Source organism: Heterodontus francisci, chromosome 33 (assembly GCF_036365525.1).
Source record: "Heterodontus francisci isolate sHetFra1 chromosome 33, sHetFra1.hap1, whole genome shotgun sequence".
Lineage (NCBI taxonomy): Eukaryota > Metazoa > Chordata > Chondrichthyes > Heterodontiformes > Heterodontidae > Heterodontus > Heterodontus francisci.
The window spans coordinates 28,808,186-28,832,691 of NC_090403.1; the positions used below are offsets into that span (position 1 = coordinate 28,808,186).

At 45.9% G+C, this 24,506-nt stretch overlaps 1 long non-coding RNA gene across 1 annotated transcript; it reads right to left on the reverse strand.

The window, feature by feature from the left end:
- Positions 1-11,689: 11,689 nt before the first annotated feature.
- LOC137347911 (uncharacterized) lies at positions 11,690-24,114 on the reverse strand. The gene is made up of 3 exons (XR_010969042.1): positions 23,809-24,114; positions 23,625-23,666; positions 11,690-11,769 (listed from the first exon to the last, which is right to left on the reverse strand). It is a non-coding gene; the product is annotated as an uncharacterized lncRNA (long non-coding RNA).
- Between the last annotated feature and the right edge of the window lie 392 nt (positions 24,115-24,506).

The window sequence follows — 24,506 nt, forward strand, 5'->3', positions numbered from 1 at the left end:
ACCGAGACTGCATCTGCTCTCTCTGATGAATATAAAAGATTCCACACTATCATTTTGAAGAAGTGTGGGGGATTTCTCCTGGTGTCCTGGCCAATATTTATCCCTCAACCAATGCCACTGAAAAGGTAGATTATCTGGTTATTTATCTCATTGCTGCTTGTGCGACCTTGCTGTGTATAAATTGGCTGCTGCATTTCATACATTACAACAGTAAGCACACTTCAAACATACTTCATTGGTTATAAAGCACTTTGGGATGCCCTGAGGTTGTGAAAGGTGCTATATAAATGCAAGTTCTTCTTCTATTTGTACGCGGAGAGAATCACAGTTGAGTCAGACCTTGTCCTCTTGTGACACTTCCAACAGGAGTCAGTGGACAGTGAACAGCAATGGGGAATCCTGGCTGACTTTTCCCCTGCTCTCCAGCCCAGCAGCACTGAGGCTGTTGTGGTATCTCTACCCCTGCCGTGGCTGAGATTAGATAAGCATGATAGGCCAGTAATTAAAACCAGAACCTTCTTGTTCTCTGTGCCTCAGTACCATGGGTAGTATGGTTCGGCCATCGGGGGAAGTGCCATCTTTAATTTTCCAAGTAACATTTGTGACTAAACAGTTAAAAGAAGGATCAGTACATCAGGCTGCACTGTTCAGATCTCTTTAAGGGACGGATCCTTTGATGTATCGAGTTTTTGATGTGTTCAGCTGTTTTTATTTTCTTGGTTTCTTTCAATCATGAATGAATCACTTTTAGCAAAACGGAACTTGTGTGCTTCGTGATATTTCACCCTTCCGTGAAGCCCTCCTATGAAGAAACTGAAAAAAAATCTGATGGCAGTAACGTATTAAAGGGCTGGAATCAATCAGGACAGCTAGCTCGTCTCTAGTTAGTTTCCCTTTATTTTAATAACAATGTACTGAGATGCCAGCCAATGGAAGGTCATGCAAAATAATGATCTGCCATTTAGAATGCAACTTAACTTATGATTATTACCTTTCATGTTCTGTTATATAGTGACCCCATATAGACTCATAGGGCTGAATTTTCCCAACTTTGTAAACGTTTGGGAGGCAGGACCATTGCTGGGTCCTGACCCCACTCACTGCTGCAGCGTGCCCACTGGCTTAATTTTACGGGAGGCGGCCAATTAGCAGGCTGCCTCCACTTTCGCCATCCAATTCGGGATGGGGATGGCAGGCGGGTTCCAAAGGCGGGAGGTGAATACAGCATGGCCTGCTGCAGGGGAGGCTAACAGGCCCTCACTTTGTGACCAGTGAGTGTGCTGCTGAGGGGCAAGTAGCAGGAGCGGCAGGGAAGTAACAGGCACCATCAATATCAGGTGAGTGGCTGGCACTGCATTAGTCCCATGACGATTGCAGGCTCCAGGAAATCCTCACTCAATGGCAAGGCCATGACATGGGAATACAGCAGCCTTGCCATTTTCTGCCGGTAACCATTAAAACCCCTTCCATTTGCGCAGAACTCTGACCTCCTGCTGTGCAGCCACCTCCTCTTTGTTGCCGGGGTGGGGGTGGTGACAACACAGCAGGGGGCCTGCGTGACACCGGTAAAGGTGCTGTGTGGTGTGAAAGTTGCCAATAATTAATCACTCAACAACCTTAATTGGCATCCCCACTGCGGACGAGTGGGTTACCGGCACTGGACCCAGCCTTCCCCCGGGAAAAGTGGGCGGAAGCGGGAACTCATCGGCAAACCAGTCTGATGCCTTTTTTTCAGAATTTGCTTCTCAAAACCCCTCCATTCCCACCTCCAAGGACCTGGGAAAATTCAGCCCAAAGCTGAAATTTTTATACTCGCAATAACCAGAAGTGTTGACTTTAAGAGGCCAAGTGAATTCAAGGCGTTCTGTGTATATTGGAATTTCTATGTTTTTACCAGAGCCAGTGAGAGTAAAGAGCACAAGGTTGCAGGGGTAGAGGTGACGCACTGAGCAGCAGCAATAGCAGAATATAACAGAATTCAGCTTATTAAAGGAATTTGAATGATTGTTCCTGATATTCACAAACAAACCACCAAACTCATTGTGTGAGATTCCTCTGTGCTATTTGAACTTCATCATTAGCCCATTTAAAATAAATGTGTTAACGTCTCCATTAAAAGAACAGAGGGACGAAAATCATAGAAATGCATTCGACATTTATTGGCGAATATTGGTCACAGTAATTTCCAGACTACTGTGAATAAAAGTTTGGATTTCTACATACTCATGACAATTTGTTTTGCTGAAGTTATCAGCTAAAGAAATTATGACCTTTATGTGAATATCGTATAGCTTGTATCATAGCATCTGCCCAGATCTTGATTCAGATCCCATTCAATGTAGAGCTGAATAGGTTGTTTATTGTTGAAGAATGCAGCTGCTTTTCACAGATAAGGCCAAACTACGTATATTCACGTCCTCATTGAACAAACAAAAATAAAAGGGGTTGTGTTTTTGATCAGGCGATAATGCTCAACAATTCACGACTGTATATCTTAGCGCACCTGACGATATTTGTTCGCTCTTGCACTGCTGCATATTTCCCATCCCATTGCCACCTCACGAGGACATTTTCTGATTTCGTAAAGTTACTTAGAAGCTTTTGCAACTAAATTTTCCACTAAATAATGTATTACCATAGCAACTTTATATATTTAGTATTCAGGTATTCATTCACCCTCCAATCAGTTTATTCTCTCCACAAGCCCCCACTCCCACTCTCCTTAGGTGCTCCAATGTCACACCTCTCTGTACCAACTAATAGTCTGCCAAATCCAGTGAAGTAACGAGAGAGTGTTGAAGCTGCCGTCATTCAGACGAGACGTTAAACTAAGGCCCCATCTGTCCTTTCAGGTGGACATATCAGATCCTATGGCACTATTTTGAAGAAAAACAGGGAGTTCTCCCCAGTGTTATGGCCAATACTTATCCCTGAACCAACAGCTAAAGATATTATCTGGCCATTACCACATTGCTGTTTGTGGGAGCTTGCTGCGCACAAATTGGCTGCTGTGTTTCCCATATTGCAATAGTGACTACACTTCCAAAATGTACTTCATTAGCTGTAAAGTGCTTTGGGACATCCTGAGTTAATGAAAGGTGCTATATAAATGCAAGTCTTTCTTTCCACTGGTGTTGCTTTCTAACTAATGGTAAGCTGTGGTTAATGCTGAACCAGAATTGCCCCTCCAATTTTAACTTAGCCCATGGGGGAACTGACTCAAGCGTTTAAACATTTCAAAATAGTATTATTGTATCATGAGAAATGATGGCACTTACCTGCGTGTTGATACAGTCTGCTCAGGCATCCCACCCTGTTCTACTGCCGCCTGTAAGGCATTAATCAAAGAGTTTTGGCTTGCTTGAGAAACCACTCTCACCACGGAGGGCAATCCCTCCTGTGCTGTTAGTAAAGGTTTTTCTAAATTTATAACTTAAATGTAATTAATTTTTATAATTGAATTTTGCACTCAATAAAATAAAATAAATTGAAATTCCAGTGATGGAACCCAGTTGCACCCTCTCACAAATGAGTTGCCATGGAAACGTAAAGCTTGCTGGTTGGGGATGTACACTGAAAGCACCGCTGAGGATGCTGGGGGATAACAAGGTCTTTCGGGTTCAGAAAATGGTAAAATAAAACCTGACTGATTTTGCTAATGATCCAGAGACCTGGAACAGATGTAAAGACTGCAAAGCCTGAGTGACACCCAAGTCTCTTGATAGATCAACAGTCAGATTAAAGCCGCATCACCAAGGTCCCCTGATGATTCAGTTCATAACAACAATAATTTGCTTTGATATAGTACCTTTAATGTAGTAAAACATTCCAAGTCATTTCACAGGAGAGTGTTGGGCAAAAAGAACTGACACAGAGCAAAAGGAGGAGACAAGGCAGGATTGAAGGAGTGTCTTAAAGGCCATTAAGCTCATTAAGGGCCACTTAAGGCCAATTAAAGGAAGCTGACTGGGAATGTCCAGGCGGCCTCCAGGTTCCCGCAGGTGGCAGGGCCAGTTTAGATACCTGGAGGCAGACTCCCAGCAGCAGAATGGGGTGGAGGCGGTGCTCCAGGCAGATCTAGAGGCCCTTCCTGCCTGTCTGGGTGCTGCAGCTGCCACAGGCCGTTCTGTAGAGGGGCTCCCGCCCACCCTGCTCCCCTGCCCTCCAGTGGTGCCCTGGCTGCAAAAGCCATTTTTAATTTAAATTTTAAAATGTTGTTGAGAGGGCTCCTCCATTTTGAAGCCCCCTCTTCCTCACTTTCCTTCCACTGCAGCCTGCTGCTTCTTTCAAGGCCTTCAGCTTTGACAGCCCACCCACCATCCTTAATTGGACAGCGAGCCTGCCCTCTGGCCATTAATTGGCCACTCCGGGGAAAATCACAAAGAGTAACTGTTTCCCCCACAGTGCGGCCTTCTGATCCTCATGTCAGCCTGACGGCAGAGTTCAGAAGGCAGCAGAGAAGGTCTTGCCTAAGGGCTTAGACAGCTGAAGGCACAGTGCCAATGGTTGGGTGAAGCAAGTGTGGGATGCACAAGAGGCCAGTATTAGAGGAAGACAGAGTTCTCTGAGGTTTCTAAGTTTGGAGGAGGTAACAAAGACGGAGCCAATGCGGTATTTTAACACAAAGGTAAGAGTTTTAAATTTGATGCTTTCATGGACCAGGAGCCAACGTAGGTCAGTTAGGTCAGGGGTGACAGGTAAATGGACTAGTTGTAACCTAACTAAGTGAACCACACAGATCAGGAAGCTACCAGCTTACTCATGGTAGAACGTAGGTGGGCTGGATTTAATGGGCCCCCTGGAGATGGGCAAGAAGATGGGGGTGGCTAGTAGAATTGCGACGGGAGTTGGTGGGGGGCAGAGGGCAAGGGGGCGGAGGGCTCGTCAACTTCCAGATGCACTGTAATTAAGTCGGGGGCAGGAAAGGCCAAAAATGGCCTTCCTGCCCAGAGGCTAACTGAGGCCCTTAAGTAGCCTATTATTAGCCACTTAAGGCCGTCTTCCCACCACCATTGAAATTAAGGCGGGGTGGGGAGGGGGTTCTCCCCCAAGTGTGGAGGTCGCCCAGTGAAACGAGGCCCCCCCCCCCCCCCTGCGAGTTTGGGCTTGGAGGGGGGCCTCCTCCATGGGCAACCTGTGGTCCACGGATGGCCCCCACCGACAAACAGTCCACCTCCCGTAACACCCCACCACCCGCAGTCAACGCCCACCCTCCCCCACCATCGCCGGGGCCTGCCAGACTGCCCTTGGCAACTCTGCCTCACTTATCTTTTCTCCAGGTCTCCAGTGCTGGGCCTAGATCCCAGGCCTCCTGCAGTACCGGCAATGGCCACTGCTTCCGGTGATGCTGCCGATACTAGTGAGCTGCTGGCCCTCTGATTGGGAGCATTCCCATCTTTACAGGGACAAGGATCCCAGCACTGGGCACTTAAGTGCCTGTTTGCTGTAGAATCGTATCAGGGGAGGGTCCGAAAGGCCGAGGCAGATTCCCTTCACTTTTCGTCTGTCGTCAGTCGCCCCGCCACTCAGCAATGGAACCCGACTTTAAATATTTAGATAAACCTCATGAATTCATTTACCTACAATTCCCCGCGATCTTACCAGCTGTCCGGGATCTACTGTGCGACATGCGGTACTCACGTGCCTTCACTTTCCCGTCCAAGGAAAGCTGACGCCACCGAGGCGGGGATGCGGCGAGTTTAGGATTTTTAATTAAGTTGGGTGTATGGGGTTCAACTCTGTAGTTCCTGTGCAGGTCAGGCAGCTCTATAAAAATGGCACCAGCGCCCTCGCAGTGGCAGCTGACGCCATGCACGGTGTCTTTGAGGCCGCCCCCGCTATGTGATTGAGGGGGGCGGGGAGCGACCCGCCCTGCGTATTTAAATGAGCTGCCGTGCACTAAATCGCGTCAGCGTGGCGGCCCGCAGCCCGTGTATGTAGCCTGCCATTTTTTTTCAAGCCTGTATGGGAAACAGTCACTCACTGTGATTTTCCCTCGTTTGCCCAATTAGTGGCCAGAGGGTAGGCTTGCCGTCCTGGCGGGCTCTCGAAGCTGGATGGCCAATAGGAGGCCTTCCAGCTTGAAAAAAGCAGCAGGCTGCCATGACAGGTAAGCGAGGGAAAGAGCCCCAAAATGTTTCAATTTAAAATTTAAAAATGGCCTTTGCAGCCTGGGCCACTATTGTGTGGGGAGCCCCTCCACAGGGCAGCCTGCAGCAGCTGCTGCACCCAGGTAGGCAGACAGGGCCTCTAAGCCTGCCTGGAGTGCTGGCTCGCTCGGTCTGTTGCCAGGAGGCTGCCTTAGGCCAGGCAGCTAAAATGTTCCCCACCACCTGCGGGGACCTGGAAGCCAACTGAAAAATCCCAGTCGGCCTCCTTCAAAAGGCCTCAATCGGCCTTTAATTACGTTCAATTGGCTACCCGCCACTGGTGTAAAAATGGTCCAGGGGTGGGGACCCAGCATTCAGGCCAGCTGCGCGATATTCCACTTCCCCCCCACCACTCCCCACCCCGCCTCTGTTTCCAGCCCTGGTGGGGGCTAAAAATTGTGCCCTCACAGTCTACATTCACAGATAGCAACTGAAGTGAATTCCCAGTGGGCCAGCAAGAGCCTATGGAACTGTATTCGAACCTGAGTCAGCAGAGAAGAAAGAATAGGAAAGACTTTTTTTTTAATGTGGGTGGAAATGAAGGTGGAGGAACATTTTTAAGAGTGAGGTTGCACCTTGTGAATCCCATCAGGCTGGAGCGAGAACTCATGGTTTGAGGACAGATAAACAAAGTGTTGCTGCAAACTATCTTTCCCAATTAGTTTCCAGCCATGGTTAGGGATATTTAAAAAGAGCAAATTCAAACAATAGCAGCTTTATCTCCATCCAGTGTTTTAGTGCTATATTTTAACAACTGAAAATTATGTTGAGGTGAGTGGTGGGGAAGATAACTGGAACTTTAGTCAAACAAGTAAAGGAAGCTGCAGAAGACAGACGATCAGTCAAGGGTGTGAGTGCCTTTACTCTTGATGGGGAAAGGGAAGTTCTGAGCTGCAAAGTGTTAAAATCTACAATCCATTTAGTTTCTCTCTACGGCTATATTCTGGTGGTTGTCAGGCAGTCTGTGCTGAGTGAAGCATTCTGTAGGAAATCTCTGTAATTGAAAGAGATAAGATTGGTTTGATCTGCCCAATATTTAAGGAACATATTCACCCGATACAGATTTTTTTTTGGAAAGCAATACATGGCATCCAGTTACTTGTATGTAATAGAGGTTTTCTTTTTAATGCATGTATTTTCACCCAGTAGAGAGTCGGGCCTCATTTCAGCTTCTGAAGTTTTGTTCGACATCATCTGGCAACCATTAATGAGAGGCTGTGAATATCAGAGTTCAGCGCATGGGGAGCAGTAAAAGCTCGGGTTAGTCACTTGTTTTCCAGTCCCAAGACATGTCTGAACCTCATGTGGAAGAAAGGAGCTGCTTGTGCAACCTTTCAGAATTCTCGGTCGACTGTGACCACTGAACTTTTGAAACTATTCCACAGAGCATCCTCCCTCATGTACAGCCACCTCCAGCAGCTGGCTCCTCCAGACTCTAGGCTCCTACATGAACTACTATAAAATCAAAGGAGGTCTAACATTCTGTAATGGCTGCTGCAAACATATTCAACCAAGTACTCAAGTGGGGAAGCGGGGGAGGGTTGTGGGGGAAACTGTTTAGTAATGTGGATGATGTGCAAAAAGTCAGCAAATGCGAGAGAGAACAATGTAGAGCAGTGACAGAGCAGTACCATAAAATAAAGAAAGGGCCAGATACAAGACAGAATAAGGTAGGCCATGGAACTTGAGTATAGTTGTCTGCTGATGAAAATTTCTAAAAAGCCACATTAATCAAAAGGAAAATAGATATCACTTTTAAAATATGGACTTGTTGGGCCCGCTTAACAGTTTAAAATTTTTCAGAAACTCCAAAACTCTAATTGAGGGGAGCAGATAGTTCTGAGAACCAGGGACAGAATTACACACTGTAATCTAATTAAGGGGATTCAATTTTTTCCAGAGAATAATAGCTGGCTGGGGGTATGTTGCACATTGAAATGTAATTGAAGATATCGGATGGCACTGCAAAATGTGAGAACAAAACTCTACCATACAGAATTCAATCAGTCTTTACTCCACCCGACTCTGTCTCCTGTTTGTATATTATAGTGTGATCCATTTCCAGCTCTACATTATTCTCGCTAGCTCATTGAATTCTCTCATACTTTCCACCTTATGAAGTATTTTCTTCCCTTGTAAACTACGGCTGATTAGGTGTGTGGCAGCCATTGCAGGGTGTAGGCCTATTTTTATTTCCAAGTCATTTGTGTCAGAGCTGTGTCTCTGACATGGGCTGGAGGTTATCTGATTATAATAGTTGTCATACTTTGAGGTGTATGCTTGCATTCCCAGCACCATTTCTAAAAGATTCCACATGATTAAGGGTTTCAGACTGTGCTATACAAAAAAAGCCCTGTTCTGACTTCCCTCAGTAGAGTGTTGGATTAATTTACCATCTGTTGTGGTACAGCCCAGGAAAGCCTTGGGTTCAATCCCTGGTCTGGTTTGAGTTAGTTGATTTCAGCTGAGGCAGGATTGAGAGCCCTACAAGCAAAACAAAAAGTGCTGGAAATATTCAGCAGGTCTGGCAGCATCTGTGGAGAGAGACGCAAAGTTAACGTTTCAGGTCTGTGGCCTTTCATCAGAAAAGAATTAGGTTTTAAGCAAGTGAAGGGGTGGGGAGTGGGGGAGAGAACAAAGGGGAAGGTGTTTTATAAGGCAGAGGGAGATGAAATAACAAAGCTGTCCTGGGACAAAGGCAAATAGTTTGTTAATGCTTGTGGTGAAAGACAAAGCATTAGTCCAGAGAGAGTGTTAATAGTGGAATAATGAGCAGCTCTGACTGCATGAAAAGCAGGCACATGGTTAAAAAATAAAGTTTTAAAAAAAGGCCAGGCATGCTCTGAAGTTATTGAACTCAATGTTCAGTCCGCAAGGCTGTAGAGTGCCTAATTGAAAGATCAGGTGCTGCTCCTTGAGCTTGCGTCGATGTTCACTGGAACACTGGAGCAGGCCAAAGACATCTTTAGAGCCCTACAATTGGCCTCAGTGCCCTTTGGGTTTGAGAGGAGAAAAGAAATCAGCCCGTGTTCCCATTTTTGATCATTACTTAATCTACATGTGGAAATTGCTTGTGTGGATATTGAGCGAGGACGGGATTGTATTTGATTGTGGCCACCATGGCCAGACAGTTGGCTGCTGTTGACTGTTTGGACTCACACATGGAGAATGGCTATTTGGGCAAAGTATTGGAGATCTGCCAGCCATCGAACTTTGAAAAAAGAGGCCTATCCTAATTCCTATACAGCAGGAATAGACATAACTCTCCGCTATGTTAGACAATCAAGCATCCAGTGTATTAAATTTGCCACTAGCCTACTGGATAATTTTATAGCCAAGCCACAGGATACTAAACACGCTCCATCAGTCTTTCTGCTTTGAGTCTGAACATAATTTGTGCTTGTGGGAAACTTTTTGGGCTGCATTTAATTACATATAGAATAACAGCTGGGTTGGAGTGTGTTACAAAGGGTGTAATGTGACCAAGGGATTCAGATGAAATCATGAACTACAGATTATATTACAGGCTATAACTCATTGCGTCACAACCGTTAATTCATTTAATAGCAGTCAGGTTAGGGATGTGCCTATAAGAGGTCACATTACTTGAATTTTGCCATTATCTATATAAATCCACCACAACAGTTTTCAGAAGATGGGTATGTCGTAACAGTAATTTCATGTCTCATAATGGAAGGAACAGATTTACTTCCTTTTTTGTTGCTGTGGTATTGGGAAATTACCCATCCATTACTGTATATTTTAATACACCAAATCAAACAGTAAAGTGAATGCTAGGATTAATACCATTGGAGCAGATTTGATACAGGAACCTAACTGCATCAAGGTAGAAATTATATTGGGATAAATAACAAAAGCAATGCAAGAGATATCTTAGAGATGCTGCAATGTGCTTATTCCCATCAGAGGGCCATCTAGTGTTCAGTTAACAATCCACAAGTACCATTTCACATCAGCTGTGATGTCGGGCGAGAGGAGGTTGCAGAGAAATGCTGTGGCAAGGCTCTAGACTCATTTGTAAATGGAGGCAGATTTGATGAACCAGATGGTCTTTTCCTGCTCTTTGTTTTCGTATGTTTGTAGTTTAATGAGCTGGGGATGGAGTGATGGGGGTTCAGGGAGAGGTTTTTTTTTTATTCGTTCAAGGAATGTGGGCATCGCTGGCTAGAACAGCATTTATTGCCCATTCCTAATTGCCCTTGAGAAGGTGGGATGGAAGGGTGATGGATAATTGGAAAATAGAGCAGAACAGAGTTTTGGAGAAGTTGGAATTTATGTAGGTGGAGTTTAGGATGGCACAGAGAGTGTTGTAGAAGCCAAGTCTGGAGGTAACAATAGGGTGAGTCCAGGTTTCAGCAGTGGAGAAGTATTGGCAGAGGTTAACAATGTTGTGAAGCGACCTTGTTGATCAGTAGGGTTTGAGGGATGACACTCAGCTGAGGGTTAAACAGGTCACCAAGTTTAGGAATTATCAGTTTAAAACTGAGAAAACAGCCTGGGCTGGGAATGGAGCTTGGAGCAGGGATATAGGGGTTTTTCTTGGAGATAAACATAATGGCTTTGGTCTTGTCAATGTTAAGTTGGAGAAAATTCTGTCTTATCCAGGACTTGAAGTTGGACAAATAAGCTTGTCCAACAGCCAGTAATGGCTGTTGAGTTGAGGTGGTTACAGAGCTGGGTGGCGTCAGCATACAGGAGCTTAACCCAATGCTTGTTGATGATGTTGCGGAGGGGCAACCTTTAAAGAAGAAAAAGAAGGGATAACAGGTACAACTGAGCACCAAGTGTGGCACTTATCATTGGGTATATTTGTGTTTTTACTGATGTTAATCAAAAATTTCACAGAGAAACTATCTTGACATTTTTCACTTTATAGAAGGAAATAAGCCCTTGTGCCACTTTCTAACCTCAATAGATCTGGGCTAGAAAGGGAAAGAATTCAGCCAAGGCTTTCGCCCCTGATCACTACCGCATGACTCCTGTTATAAAGTAAGCATATGTGGATTTTGGTTGAGAATTTTCCACTGGAAGGTACGGAGTTCACTGAATATGTCTGGATATGGGTGGGCATGGTTAAATTGATATCATTATTGCTATAACAATGCTGGATGCAGGGAGAGCCAGCACATTCCTGAGGTCTAATGTTGTTATGATGTGCGGGAGTTAAATTTTAAAAGGCCCAGTTAAGGAGTACAATCAATTATACAACTTTATGTTGTTTAACGTTTTTAAACAATTTGGTCCTTCTCTTCAGCTGTCTCAGAGGCAGTGGACCCAACTCGAGCCTGCCTGAGGCTGGCAGCAGCCATTTTCCTCTGCATCCTCTTGGTGCACTAATTCAAAGATGCCAGTCTTTAAAAATAGCTAGGCATCTGTTGTGTTAATGCCGGGTTGTTGGATATGGTATGTATATCTGATTTATCTCAGAGCAATGCAGATATCACACTTGTATTAAATCACCAACTGGTTTATTTACAGCACTTTAAACTACAACAGTTCTTACATGATTTCAGGACATGTCTCCTCATTGCAGTCAGTGTGTTTTCTGTAAAGATCTTAGCTGTGTCTTTTAGTTTCACTTTTATCTCTTCAGCTCCACCTATAGGCATAAGCAATCAAATACAGTGAACACAGATAAGTGGACAGACTAATACAATCAAACCCAGATCAATCAAACACTACAGCATCAGTTGAGTATTCCTGTGTAGCTCTCTTGAGCAGATGGTGAACAAATTTCACCTCTTTTTCCTAGATTGAATACAGTCCAAAGTCATCCAGTCTGGTGAGGATGGTCTACCCCATATCAAAGCCCTCAGCATCAGGGAAGTGGATCTGCCAATAAGATATGGAGCAGCAGCACAAGGATTTCTGGAGCTGAAGCCAAACCTCCACTATTTATGGAAGAGACATAAAGGCTGGACCTTAACACTCTTTCCATGGAAATGTTTCCACAGAATACAACGTTTCTTCTCTTGCCTGTAGAGCTTTCTCCCAAAGCTTATCACCTGCTACATTTCAAGTTCAGAGTTATGCATTGCTGATATAAGATTGTTGGAGCAAACCAATTTCTGGAAATATGAAATAAAAACAGAAAATTCTGGAAATACACAGCTGTCCTTTCAAAATCTGAAAAAAGAACACACAGGGTAATATTTTGGGTGTAGGTCCTTCATCAGAACTGGGAAGTGGGCATTGTGTGCAGTCCTTTAACAAAACTTGTTTATCTTGTTGAAGTGGGGTTGGCACTTGGGAAACTTAATCTTGTCAATGCCCCAGTACTATTTTCCCAATCTTTACTGCACAGCCTACGCTGTTAGTTAAGTTAAGGTTTGTGTGATATCTGTTCCCACTATAGTTTCCTGCAGTTCCACCCTACTGTATTAGTAAGAGAATATATATAGAAAAATTAACAGTTAATATACATATGGTCAGTTTGATCCACTGGATAGGTTTCGATCATCTGAGGGGGTTGGAGAGGAATTTTCTGAAGTTTTTTTTCCCTGATTGGTCCTGTTCCTCCTTTTTTTTTGTCTCTCACAGGATATGACATGCAAACTATAGGAAGTGCCTTGTTCTGATGATCCTGCGACCAGGAATGTGTGGCAGGCGTGATGGGTCAGCTGGTCTGCTCCTGCCTGCCTTTTTTGTCTGTTTTTCTGAATTCTACAAGTGTGAAAGCAGTTTTGAGCCAAATCACCAGTTAACCACGAAGCATATCCACTGTAAAAACCCAATATCAAAGCATCACGGACATATGATACTCTGCATGTATAAACTGTGGCTGAATTTGCAGCTGGCATCAAGATGCCTCAGTTAATTTTGATTAGTTGCACATAATCAAGTGACAGAAATGTTTTGCCCCATTGACAGCCTGTCATGGAAATCTTCTGTGGAAAGACTCCGATGTTGTGAATGGTATTGCCCTGAAATGTACAATGAATGAAGACCACACCAAGGTGAAGGGGAATATGAAGCCATGCAGGGATATGTAAAGGGTTATAACTATCAATTACCCATTAATGTGCCCATTCCATGTAATGGGAAATTTTCACATTTAACTTGCATTACTTTTGTGTTTGATGTAAATTCAGCCATCACTCGGATATAACAGTCTCAATGTTGAGTCAGAAGGTTGTGGGTTCTGCCCACTCTGGAGATTTGAGCACAAAATGTAAATTACCACTTCAGTGCAGTGCTGAGAAGTGTTGCACGGTTGGAGGTGCCATCCTTTGGATGAGATGTTAAACGAAGGCCCCATCTGCCCTCCAAGGTCGATGTAAAAGATCTCATGGCTTGTTTTTCGAAAGGGAAACAGGGGAATGTTCTCTGGTGTCTCAATGAACATAACTAAGACTGGTCATTATCATATTGCTGTTTGTGGGGCCTTCCTGTGTGCAAATTGGCTGCCGCATTTTCTACATTACACCATGTCAAGTTAGTTGTAAAGCACTTTGGGATGTCCTGAAGCCATGAAAGATGCTATTTAAATGCAAGTTCTACTTTTTTATGATTAGTGGCAAAATGCATCAGACCCGCGAATATTCTGATACTTTACACCTCTCAATTAAATCACTTGATCATTTCCTTATAAGTATTAAATACAGTCTCCGCCAGCTAACACTGTACTGAGCTGCTGGCAGTGCTGAGTTCCATGTTGCTCTCTGGTTAAGGAAACAAAAGCTCTGCACATAAAGGTTACATTCTAATGCTGGTAGAGGGCTGACAATTCTCTACAAGCACTAAAAAGGTTTAAAAAAATGAAAAAGTCAACATGCAGTTGGAGGAAAGCCAAAGCAGTGTGCAGAAACACATTCCCATTTCCCATATCAATCTTCCTTTTCTCAGGTAGGCTGACCAGTTAAGTTACAGTGTTAAGTTACATAGTTATGAGTTAGGCTGTTCAGGTTAAGGCTGCCCAAATTGTGTTCAACTGGGGCTCTTAAAGCTACCTCTCATATTGCTTGTTAAAATGTGAATACCATTAGTTTGGCAACTTCACACGCCAGTGTCACGCTACATACTGTGTGTTGTAATGAAGTTAAAACTGTGTAAAACCTGTAGTATAACTGAAAAAACCCCAGAAAATGCTAGAAATACTCAACAAGTCAGACAGCATCGATGGAGAGGCAAACAGAGTTAAAGTTTCAGATCATTGACCTTTCATCATAACTGTAGTACAACTGATGTGTCAATGTTTTTTTTTATTTCCAAAATATACTTTATTCATAAAAATCTGTAAAAATTACATTCCCAAACAGTTTAAAACAGCATCAAGTCAAAAAATACAAACAGTGCAAAGGTGATCAGTTTCCTTCTATACAATCATGAGTTGCCTCACAACCCTTCCATTTCATTGTCATGCCCTTTACATTTTTACATTTACAGCACACAAAATTTTCCCAATACAGTTCGAGGGGTTTCCCATGGATCCAGCCCCTCAGTTCAGCTTGGTGGGGGGACCTTACACTGTGGTCTTTCCCCATTGAGCCTTTGCTGCGGCTGCCCCAAGCTTTAGTGCGTCCCTCAGCATGTAGTCCTGGACCTTGGAATGTGCCAGTCTGCAACATTTGGTCGTGGACAACTCTTTGCACTGGAAGACCAGCATGTTTCGGGCAGACCAAAGGGCGTCTTTCACCGAATTGATAGTTCTCCAGCAGCAGTTGATGTTTGTCTCGGTGTGCGTCCCTGGGAACAGCCCGTAGAGCACAGAGTCCTGTGTTACAGAGCTGCTTGGGATGAACCTCGACAAAAACCACTGCATCTCTTTCCACACCTGCTTTGCAAAGACACATTCCAGGAGGAGGTGCGCAACGGTCTCTTCCCCACCACAGCCACCGCGGGGCATTGCGCGGAGGGGGCGAGACTTCGGGCATGCAGGAAGGATCTGACGGGGAGGGCCCTTCTCACCACCAGCCAAGCTACATCTTGGTGCTCGTTTGAAAGTTCTGGTGATAAGGCATTCCGCCAAATGACTTTGGCGGTCTGCTCGGGGAACCATCCGACATGATCCACCGTCTCCTTTTCCCGTAGGGCCTTGAGGACATTCCGTGCAGACCACCACCTGATGGATCGGTGGTCAAAGGTGTTTTCCCGCAGAAACTGCTCCACGAAGGATAGGTGGTACGGCACGGTCCAACTGCATGGAGCGTTCCGCGGCAATGTGACCAGGCCCATCCTTTGCAACACTGGGGATAGATAGAACCTCAGCACGTAGTGACACTTGGAGTTTGCGTACTGGAGGTCTACACACAGCTTGATGCAGCCGCACGCGAAGGTGGTCATCAGGATGAGGGCCACGTTGGGTACGTTTTTCCTGCCCTTATCCAGAGATTTGAACATCGTGTCCCTCGGGACTCGGTCCATTTTAGATCCCCAGATGAAGTGGAAAATGGCTCGGGTGACCGCCACAGCGCAGGAATGGGGTATGGGCCAGACCTGCGCCACTTACAGCAACAACATGAGCGCCTCGCACCTGATGACCAGGTTCTCACCCACAACGGAGAGAGATCGCTGCCCCCACATGCTCAACTTTTGTTGTACCTTGGCTACTCGCTCCTCCCAGGTTTTGGTGCACGCCCCAGCCCTTCCGAACCATATCCCCAGCACCTTCAGGTAATCTGACCTGATGGTGAAGGGGACAAGGATCGGTCAGCCCAGTTCCCAAAGAACATGGCCTCGCTCTTGCCGTGGTTAACTTTGGCTCCCGAGGCCAGTTTGAACTGGTCGCAGATGCTCATCAGTCTGCGCACGGACAGCGGATCCGAGCAAAAGACAGCGACGTCATCCATGTACAGGGAGGTTTTAACCTGAGTGCCTCCGCTGCCTGGGATTGTCACCCCTCTTATGCTCGCATCCTTCCTAATAGACTCAGCAAAGGGTTCAATACAGCAAACAAGCAAGACCAGGGAGAGAGGACAGCCCTGTCTGACTCCAGATTTGATCGGGAAACTTTCCGATTCCCACCCATTGATTGAGACTGCGCTACTGATGTTTGTGTAGAGCAGTTGGATCCAATTGCAGATTCCCACCCCAAACCCCATTTTGGAAAGCACGTCCATCATGTAGGTGTGCGATATCCTGTCAAAAGCCTTCTCCTGGTCCAGGCTGATGAGGCAGGTGTCCACCCTCCTGTCTCGTACATAGGCGATCGTATCCCTGAGTAGCGCGAGGCTATCAAAGATCTTCCTGCCGGGTACAGTGCAGGTCTGATCAGGGTGAATCACCAACTCCAGAGCAGATTTGACTCGACTGGCTATGACTTTGGACAGAATCTTGTAGTCAACATTAAGCAGTGAGATGGGCCGCCAATTTCTGATTTCTGCCCTCTCCCCCTTCCGCTTGTAAATGAGGGTGATGATGCCTTTCCTCATGGATTCTGACATGCTGCCGGCCAGGAGCATACTCTCGTATACTTCCAGCAGGTCCGGGCCGACCCAGTCCCACAGGGCCGAGTACAACTAGACCGGTAAGCCGTCGCTTCCGGGAGTTTTACTCGTCTCGAAGGACTCAACGGTTTTTGTCAGCTCGTCCAGAGTTAGCGGCTTGTCCAGTCTCTCCCTCCTGCTGTCATTTAAGACCTCTGTGATAGATGACAGGAAGAACTGGGAGGCTCTGCTGTCTGTGGGCTTCGCGTCATACAACCCAGCATAAAAGGATTTGCTGATCCTTAGTATGTCGGACTGTGAAGACGTTACCGAGCCATCCTCTTCCTTCAGGCTGCTGATAACAGAGCTCTCTCTGTGTACGTTTTGGAAGAAGTAACGCGAGCACGTCTCATCCTGCTTGATGGAGCGGACTCTGGACCGGAAGATGATCTTGGAGGCCTCCGTGGCAAAGAGCGAGGCCTGCTGGCTCTTCACCTCTTGGAGGTCCTCCTTGACCTCGACCCCCATTGACTGCAACCGGAGCAGATTTTGCATACTTTTCTGGAGTCGGGACATTTCCCTCTGTCTCTCTCTCGCCCTCTGAACACCTTTGTGGATGAAGAACCTCTTGATGTTCTCCTTGATCGCTTCCCACCAGTGAACTGGAGACTCAAACAGGGATTTCACGGTCCTCCAACCTTTGTAATCCCTTTTGAGTTCCTCAACGTTCTCTGGGATCAGCAGTGTAGCATTGAGCTTCCACGTCCCTCTGCCAACCCGCTGGTCGTCCTGTAAGTGACAGTCGGCCAGTAAGAGGCAGTGGTCGGAGAAGAACACCGGCTTGACGTCGGTGGATCCGACCGTGACAGCACGGGACACAAACAGGAAGTCAATCCTGGAACGGGCAGATACGTCCGATCTTGACCATGTGTATCTGCACTGCGCTCCGTCTGCAGGTTTGCTGAAGACGTCGTGCAGTTTGGCACCGTTAACTGTTTCTATTAGGAATCTGGACGTAGCGTCCAATTTGCTGGCGTCACTGCCGGATCGTCCAGCAGCATCGATGATGCAGTTGAAGTCACTGCCTAGGATGACCGGCCTGGACGTCGCCAGCAGCATTGGGAGCTGCTGGAAGACGGTCAGCCACTCACTGCATTGTACCGGGGCGTACACGTTGATCAACCGGAGTGGAGTGTCGTTGTACATTACGTCTGCTACTAGGAGGCGACCGCCCACCACCTCCTTAACTTCGGAGATGGTGAAGTTACCTCCCTGCAGCAGAATACACAGGCCGGAGGAACGGCAATCATTCCCCCCCGACCAGATCGATGGCCCGTGGGACCACCATCGCGACCACTGCCTGTAGGTGGTATTCCACACTCCTGCAGAAACAGTAGGTCGGCTTTGACCTTGGTGAGGTAATACAAGGTTGAAACACATCGCGTAGTAGATTTAATGCTACGCACATTAATGGAAGCAATCTTTACACCCATTTTTTTAAAGTTAGTTGTTGCTTCCCATACCATTTGTCCTTGCTAGTCCCAGTCCTTCGGGATGTTCCTGCATACCCATCATGTGAGCAAGCTGTTTCACATTAGTTGACTCAGAAACCCCTCCTGGTTTTTCATGCAGGGTTTGTTCCGCTGGGGTGACATCGGGGGGGGGGAGGTTCTTGTAGGCAAAGAGGATTGGGTTGTCCTCAGCTGCTTCCATCTGTTCCACCTCGAAAACATCACTGCTCCCGGCTTCCCGGAGCTGAGGTGCGCCAGACGCGTCTTTGCTCTCGGTGTCCCGGAGCTGGGATGCGCTGGCCATGTCGTTTGGTGTGGCGCTTTGGGGTTGGTGCACGCCGGGCCCATCACAGCTTCCAGTGCCCGGGGGCTGGGATGCTTTATCTTCCATCTCCTTGGAGTTCTGCCGCCTCTTTTGAAGGGGCCGTCGTTCCAGCATTTCCCCGTCCAGTGAAGAGGAGCTGTTGTCGTCTTTCTCAGAAGGTAGCCTCCTCTTGCCACTGGTTTGGGTGGTGGCCTGTTCCGCTTTTGGATGTTTTTTCTTTGTGGTTTTCCTTTGTACCACTTGCCACTGACCTGATTGTCCATCTGCTGCCTCCTCCTCCATTGATTCTGTCTGTGGAGGAGGGGTTTCCGGGTGCAGGGTAGGTGCTGGGTCGCTGGTTTCAGCTGCCTCCCCTTCCTTCTCCTTCTCAGGTTGAAGATCCTCACTGCGGAGAAGGTTGCTGGTCTCCTTTGGAACCCCATACGCCTTCGTCGAAACTTCTCCCGGCCTTTCCTTGGACCTTGTCGCCTGAGCATAACTGAGGCAGCGTTTGGGGCAGGTTCTGTAGAGATGGCCTGCCACACTGCACAAGTTGCAACACTTAGTCTGCTTACAGTCCTTGGTCTGATGGCCTTCCTCCTTGCAGTTCTTGCAAACAACCGTGCTGTAGTTTGCTGCCACGTGACCAGATTTGCCACAGGTGCGGCAAACTCTGGGCAGCCCAGCATAGACCAAGAAGCCTCGACTTCCCCCGATAGCGAAGCTGGAGGGAGGGTGGATGATGGCTCCACTGGGATCGACCTTCAAGGTCACCTTGACCTGCCGCTTGCTGGTCCAAATCCCAAAGGGGTCCTTGACATCAGTGCTGCTGCCGGCCACCTCGACGTACCTGGCGAGAAAAGTGAGTACATCCACCGCCGGAACATGGGGGTTGTAGAGGTGAATCGTCACCACCCGGTCCCGTTGTGACAGAAGCGTGAAGAGCTGCTCCGCTGTGAGGATCGACAGTGGCGCCTGGTCCCCTTTCTCCTTGAACGCCTTCAGGAACTTGATGCATCCCGCCACGTTCCGGAACGTCACGTCGAAGTATCCACTGCTGGGGAAATCCTGCAGGCAGAAGATGTCAATGTGGACTCCAAGCACAATGGAATTTACCTATAGTCACTGTCAGCCATTCCCAACTAGATCCACACTGTATCTTGGGTTCGCATTCTTTCAATGTGGTAGGCTATTTCTATGAAATTGTGAGAGCAAAAGTTAAGTTCTGTTATGTTCTTGTATGAACTTGTGCCATATTGCTCTTTGAATTATTTTAACAGCATTTACATAGCTGCATATTATTTGCAACACAGAAACAGGTTTCTGCTAGTTTTTATGCTCCCCCCAAGCCTCCTTCCACCCATTTTCATCTAACCCTATCAGCATATCCTTCTATTCCTTTCTCCCTTGTGTGATTATCTAGATTTCTCTTATGCATCTATGCTATTCACCTCAATTACTTGTGGTAGCACATTCCAGAGTATGAGCACTGTCTGGGTAAAGAAGTTTCTCCTGAATTCCCTATTGGATTTATTAGTTCTGGTCTCACCTCTTTGTATTCCAGTTCTCTTGAGAAAGAGCCCTCCAGTCTATTAGATTTTTGATTACTTTTTCACCTGTGCACTAGCTTTTAGTGATTTCTGTACATGGACCCCAAATCCCATTGCTCCTCCACAGTTCCTAGTTTCTCACCATTTAAAAAAAAATCTTATTTGTCTTTATTGGATCCAAAATAGGCGGCCTACTCTTCCCCACACAGAACTTCATTTGCCAGAGTTTTGCCCACTCACTTGGAACTATATCGCCGTTCCTTCACTGTCGCTGGGTCAAAATACTGGAACTCCCTTCCTAACAGCACTGTGGGTGTAGCTACCCCACATGAACTGCAGCAGTTCAAGAAGGCAGCTCACCACCACCTTCTCAAGGGCAATTAGGGATGGGCAATAAATGCTGGCCTGGCCAGCGACTCCCTTTTCCCATGAATGAATTGAAAAAACTCACTTAATCTTCATTTTCTGCTCCCATTTACATAACTCATTGTGCCTCCTAACATAGTCTCAGCTGCAAACTTACATATACAGCTCTCCATTTCTTCATCCAAGTCTTCTTCTTCTTCTTCTTTGGCCTCCTTGTCTCGGGAGACAATAGGTAAGCGCCTGGAGGTGGTCAGTGGTTTGTGGAGCAGTGCCTGGAGTGGCTATAAAGGCCAATTCTAGAGTGACAGACTCTTCCACAGGTGCTGCAGAAAAATTGGTTGTCAGGGCTGTTTCGCAGCTGGCTCTCCCCTTGCGCTTCTGTCTTTTTTCCTGCCAACTGCTAAGTCTCTTCGATTCGCCACACTTTAGCCCCGCCTTTATGGCTGCTCACCAGCTCTGGTGATCGCTGGCAACTGACTCCCACGACTTTTGATCAATGTCACAGGACTTCATGTCGCGTTTGCAGACGTCTTTAAAGTGGAGACATGGACGGCCGGTGGGTCTGATACCAGTGACCAGCTCGCTGTACAATGTGTCCTTGGGGATCCTGCCATCTTCCATGCGGCTCACATGGCCAAGCCATCTCAAGCGCCGCTGACTCAGTAGGGTGTATAAGCTGGGAATGTTGGCCGCCTTGAGGACTTCTGTGTTGGAGATACGGTCCTGCCACCTGATGCCAAGGATTCTCCTGAGGCAGCGAAGATGGAATGAATTGAGACGTCGCTCTTGGCTGACATACGTTGTCCAGGCCTCGCTGCCGTAGAGCAAGGTACTGAGGACACAGGCTTGATACACTTGGACTTTCGTATTCCGTGTCAGTGCGCCATTTTCCCACACTCTCTTGGCCAGTCTGGTCCTAGTAGTGGAAGCCTTTCCCATGCGCTTGTTGATTTCTGCATCGAGACACAGGTTACTGGTGATAGTTGAGCCGAGGTAGGTGAACTCCTGGACCACTTCCAGAGCGTGGTCGCCGATATTGATGGATGGAGCATTTCTGACATCCTGTCATTTCTTGCGGCTGATGGTGAGGCCAAATTCGTTGCAGGCAACCGCAAACCTGTCGATGAGATTCTGCAGACACTCTTCAGTGTGAGATGTTAATGCAGCATCGTCAGCAAAGAGAAGTTCCCTGATGAGGACTTTCCGTACTTCGCTCTTAGACTTCATCCAAGTCACTGATCTATATAAGGTGAAAAGCTAAGGCCCAGTACAGATCCCAGGGGAACACCATTTTTCACATCCTGACAATAAGTGAACCCTTTAGCTCTACCCTGCATGTGTGAGTGAGTGTCTTTTGGTCTGTGAAGAAGGGTGCATGTCTGTGTGTGTGTCTGAGTATATATTTGGATCGGTGTGTGTGAGTCCATACTGGTGTGTGTGTGTGTATGTATTGTGTGTTTATGTGTGAATATGTATAAGGGTGGATGTGTTTTTGTGTGAGAGTGCATGTGACAGCGTGTACGAAAGCATGAGTGTGTGAGAATTTGTGTTTATCTTTATTAATTGAAATGGGTTTACCCAAATGCGTTGAAACCTGGAACTTGATTCCAATAAGTTGTTGAATCTTGATCAATGGAAAGTTCCAAAACTAAGATAGATTTTCGTGCAGTAAAGGTATTAAAGGAACCAAGATAAATGGAGTTGAGGTACAGATCAATCATGATCTAACTGAATGGCAGAAAATGCCTGAGGGGCTGAATGGTCTTTTTCTGTCCTATGTTCCTGCCAGTGAAAAAATAGCAGGGAGAGGAATTTTCTATGAGAGCAGCAGGTGTTTATACAAGAACAGAGCTGAATGTAATTTCTACCCTGTAGTAACATATAAGTGCCTGTTTTTATTTACTGCTGATTGTCTGCCAACGTCTGTATTGGTTCTCCCCGCAGACTTGTATGATTATTTTCTCTCTAAAACTGTAACCAGAGACCCACATCCATTAGGAATGTTACATTGCTGATAGGTTTTGCAGCCACTGCCATAGCTCATTTTCTCCCATGAAGTCCTCTTGTTTCATTGAGTTTGTACAATCTTTTTTGTTGACTTCTAAACGCTGAGTCTGGCCAGCAGTTTTCAGAGGACTTAGGAGTCAACCTTGTAAATGCTGGGGAGAAGTTTCATTACACAAATCTTGGGATACGGATTGAATTATAAGCTAATGCATCACCACAGATTCTTTATAAATTGCTGCAAAAAAATGTTGGACAACACTACTTGTTGCCAACTCCAGGATTGTCCTGGAGTCTCCAGAAACCACTGCAAGCAACCCAGGAGAAAAATCAATGAGGTATTTAAAATAAAATCTTGTTTTCATTTTCTTTGAACAGTTTTGTTTATTTGTTAGAAAATTATTTGATATGAGAAGAAAGGCTGTTTGACCAGACAGGGCGGATGGAGGGGGAAAGCCATGTGATAAAATCTCCAGGAATACATCCAACCAAAGTTGACAACCCTACTTTGTATGGGTTCAGTTTACACTTCAGTAAAAGTAGGCCATATTGTCAAGAAAATAAACTGAAGACCCCTCAAAATGTTGTTACGAGTTATAGGGATTTACATTCCAAGCTCTTGTTCCTATTGCTTTAAGTTCTTGGTTTTACTGTGCAGAAAACAAACTGGATTGGATTTCACATCCACCTCATATTGGCCCAAAGCTATAACCCCTCCTTCACACTTTCTCCTCATACTTGATGACAACTGAGATGAGGGAACATCAATCCTTCTCCTCACAGTATTGTAGCTATAGGTCCTCTAGGTATCTATCAAGAAGAGTAGAATCATTTTAGTGAGAACTTTTGCTTCTCCAGCAGATGTTTTTGAAGAAGATATTCAGAAAAATGATGAACCATGAGCATCTGTCAGTAAGGACATTGGGGAAGTGCAAGAGTGTTATTCATGTTGTAGCCTGAAGACCTGTTCCACTGTTTGCCCCCAATTCATCCTTTCCCTCAATAGGCCTTCCCTTCTCCATTCTACCTCGGGAAGGAAAAGAATCAAAACAAACCTGATCAAACAAGGGCAAACCATGATATCAAAAAGCTTCTCCTTCTGCTTTAATCTCTTTGCAATTCTGCATCCTTAGACTCAGTGAACTCAACCAATTTATTTCATTTTTGCTCTTCCCTGTATGAAAAATCAAACTGTAATTTATTCTTTCACTTGCTTGTGATTTTGTGTTTTTTTCTGTTCTTGCTACTCAGCCACAAGTGTTTTTATTTGTAGTCTTTGTGCTTGTCAACAGGGCCCCAGAAAAGGGGTTCTGGTCTTTATTCGGATCTCCTGTATTGCTTCAGCTCAATCTTACCTGGCAGGCTTTCTCAGAGTTAGTCTGAGTGATCTTCTATCCCTATAAAACAAAGTGGTTTTGGAGATGCATATCAGCTGGAGCCAAAAAAGTGCAGACACACCATAAAATTTGAAAAATGAACCATCCCTGAAGAAATCAAGCTGGCTCCCCGTCAGACTAAAGGCAGGAAAAACATACTTACTGGCTTCAGTGAACGATGAGAGCAACTTTCTCACAGGATCAAACAAAATCTCCATTAACGCCCAAATTCTTAGCTTGCCAACTGTCCATACCTCAAAAATGCCCTGCAAACATGTCATTTTGGACATGCCACCCGCCTCTTTTAGTAAGGCGACTCACAATGAGGGCGTATGCTATTATGCTGTTGTGTTGTCCTTTCTGTGAACTAATTCCTGTTAGTGTTGCTCTCCAAACGATCTGTGAAAATCCCAAGCTGCTGGTGAAGGACAGAACATGCAGCAAAGACTTGGAAGATGTTCTTAGGTCTGTGCTCTACCCCTTGTGAAATCTGAACAACAGAAACACATCTTTAAAGCCCCAAAAGGGGGCTCTGTTACTGACCATATGCTTCATTGTGTTAAGTTACATTGGTCTTGGCTTGGAAACTGCAGATTTAGCACTGGTAATGAGCCAAGGCTTGTAACTGGAACTATCAAGTGTAAAAAGTGAAAAATAAAAAATTTAAAAGTTAAAAAGAGCAACAGTCCAAAAGAACAGGATGTTCTGCATCCGCAGTATTTTGCTTTTAATCTATTTTAGAACAGGATGTTATTTATCAAATGGCTAGCAGAACAGGCTCCATTTTCAAGCAATCTATAGAATTATACAATGCTTACAGCACAGAAGGAAGCCATTCGGCCTGTCATGCCCAAGCCAGCT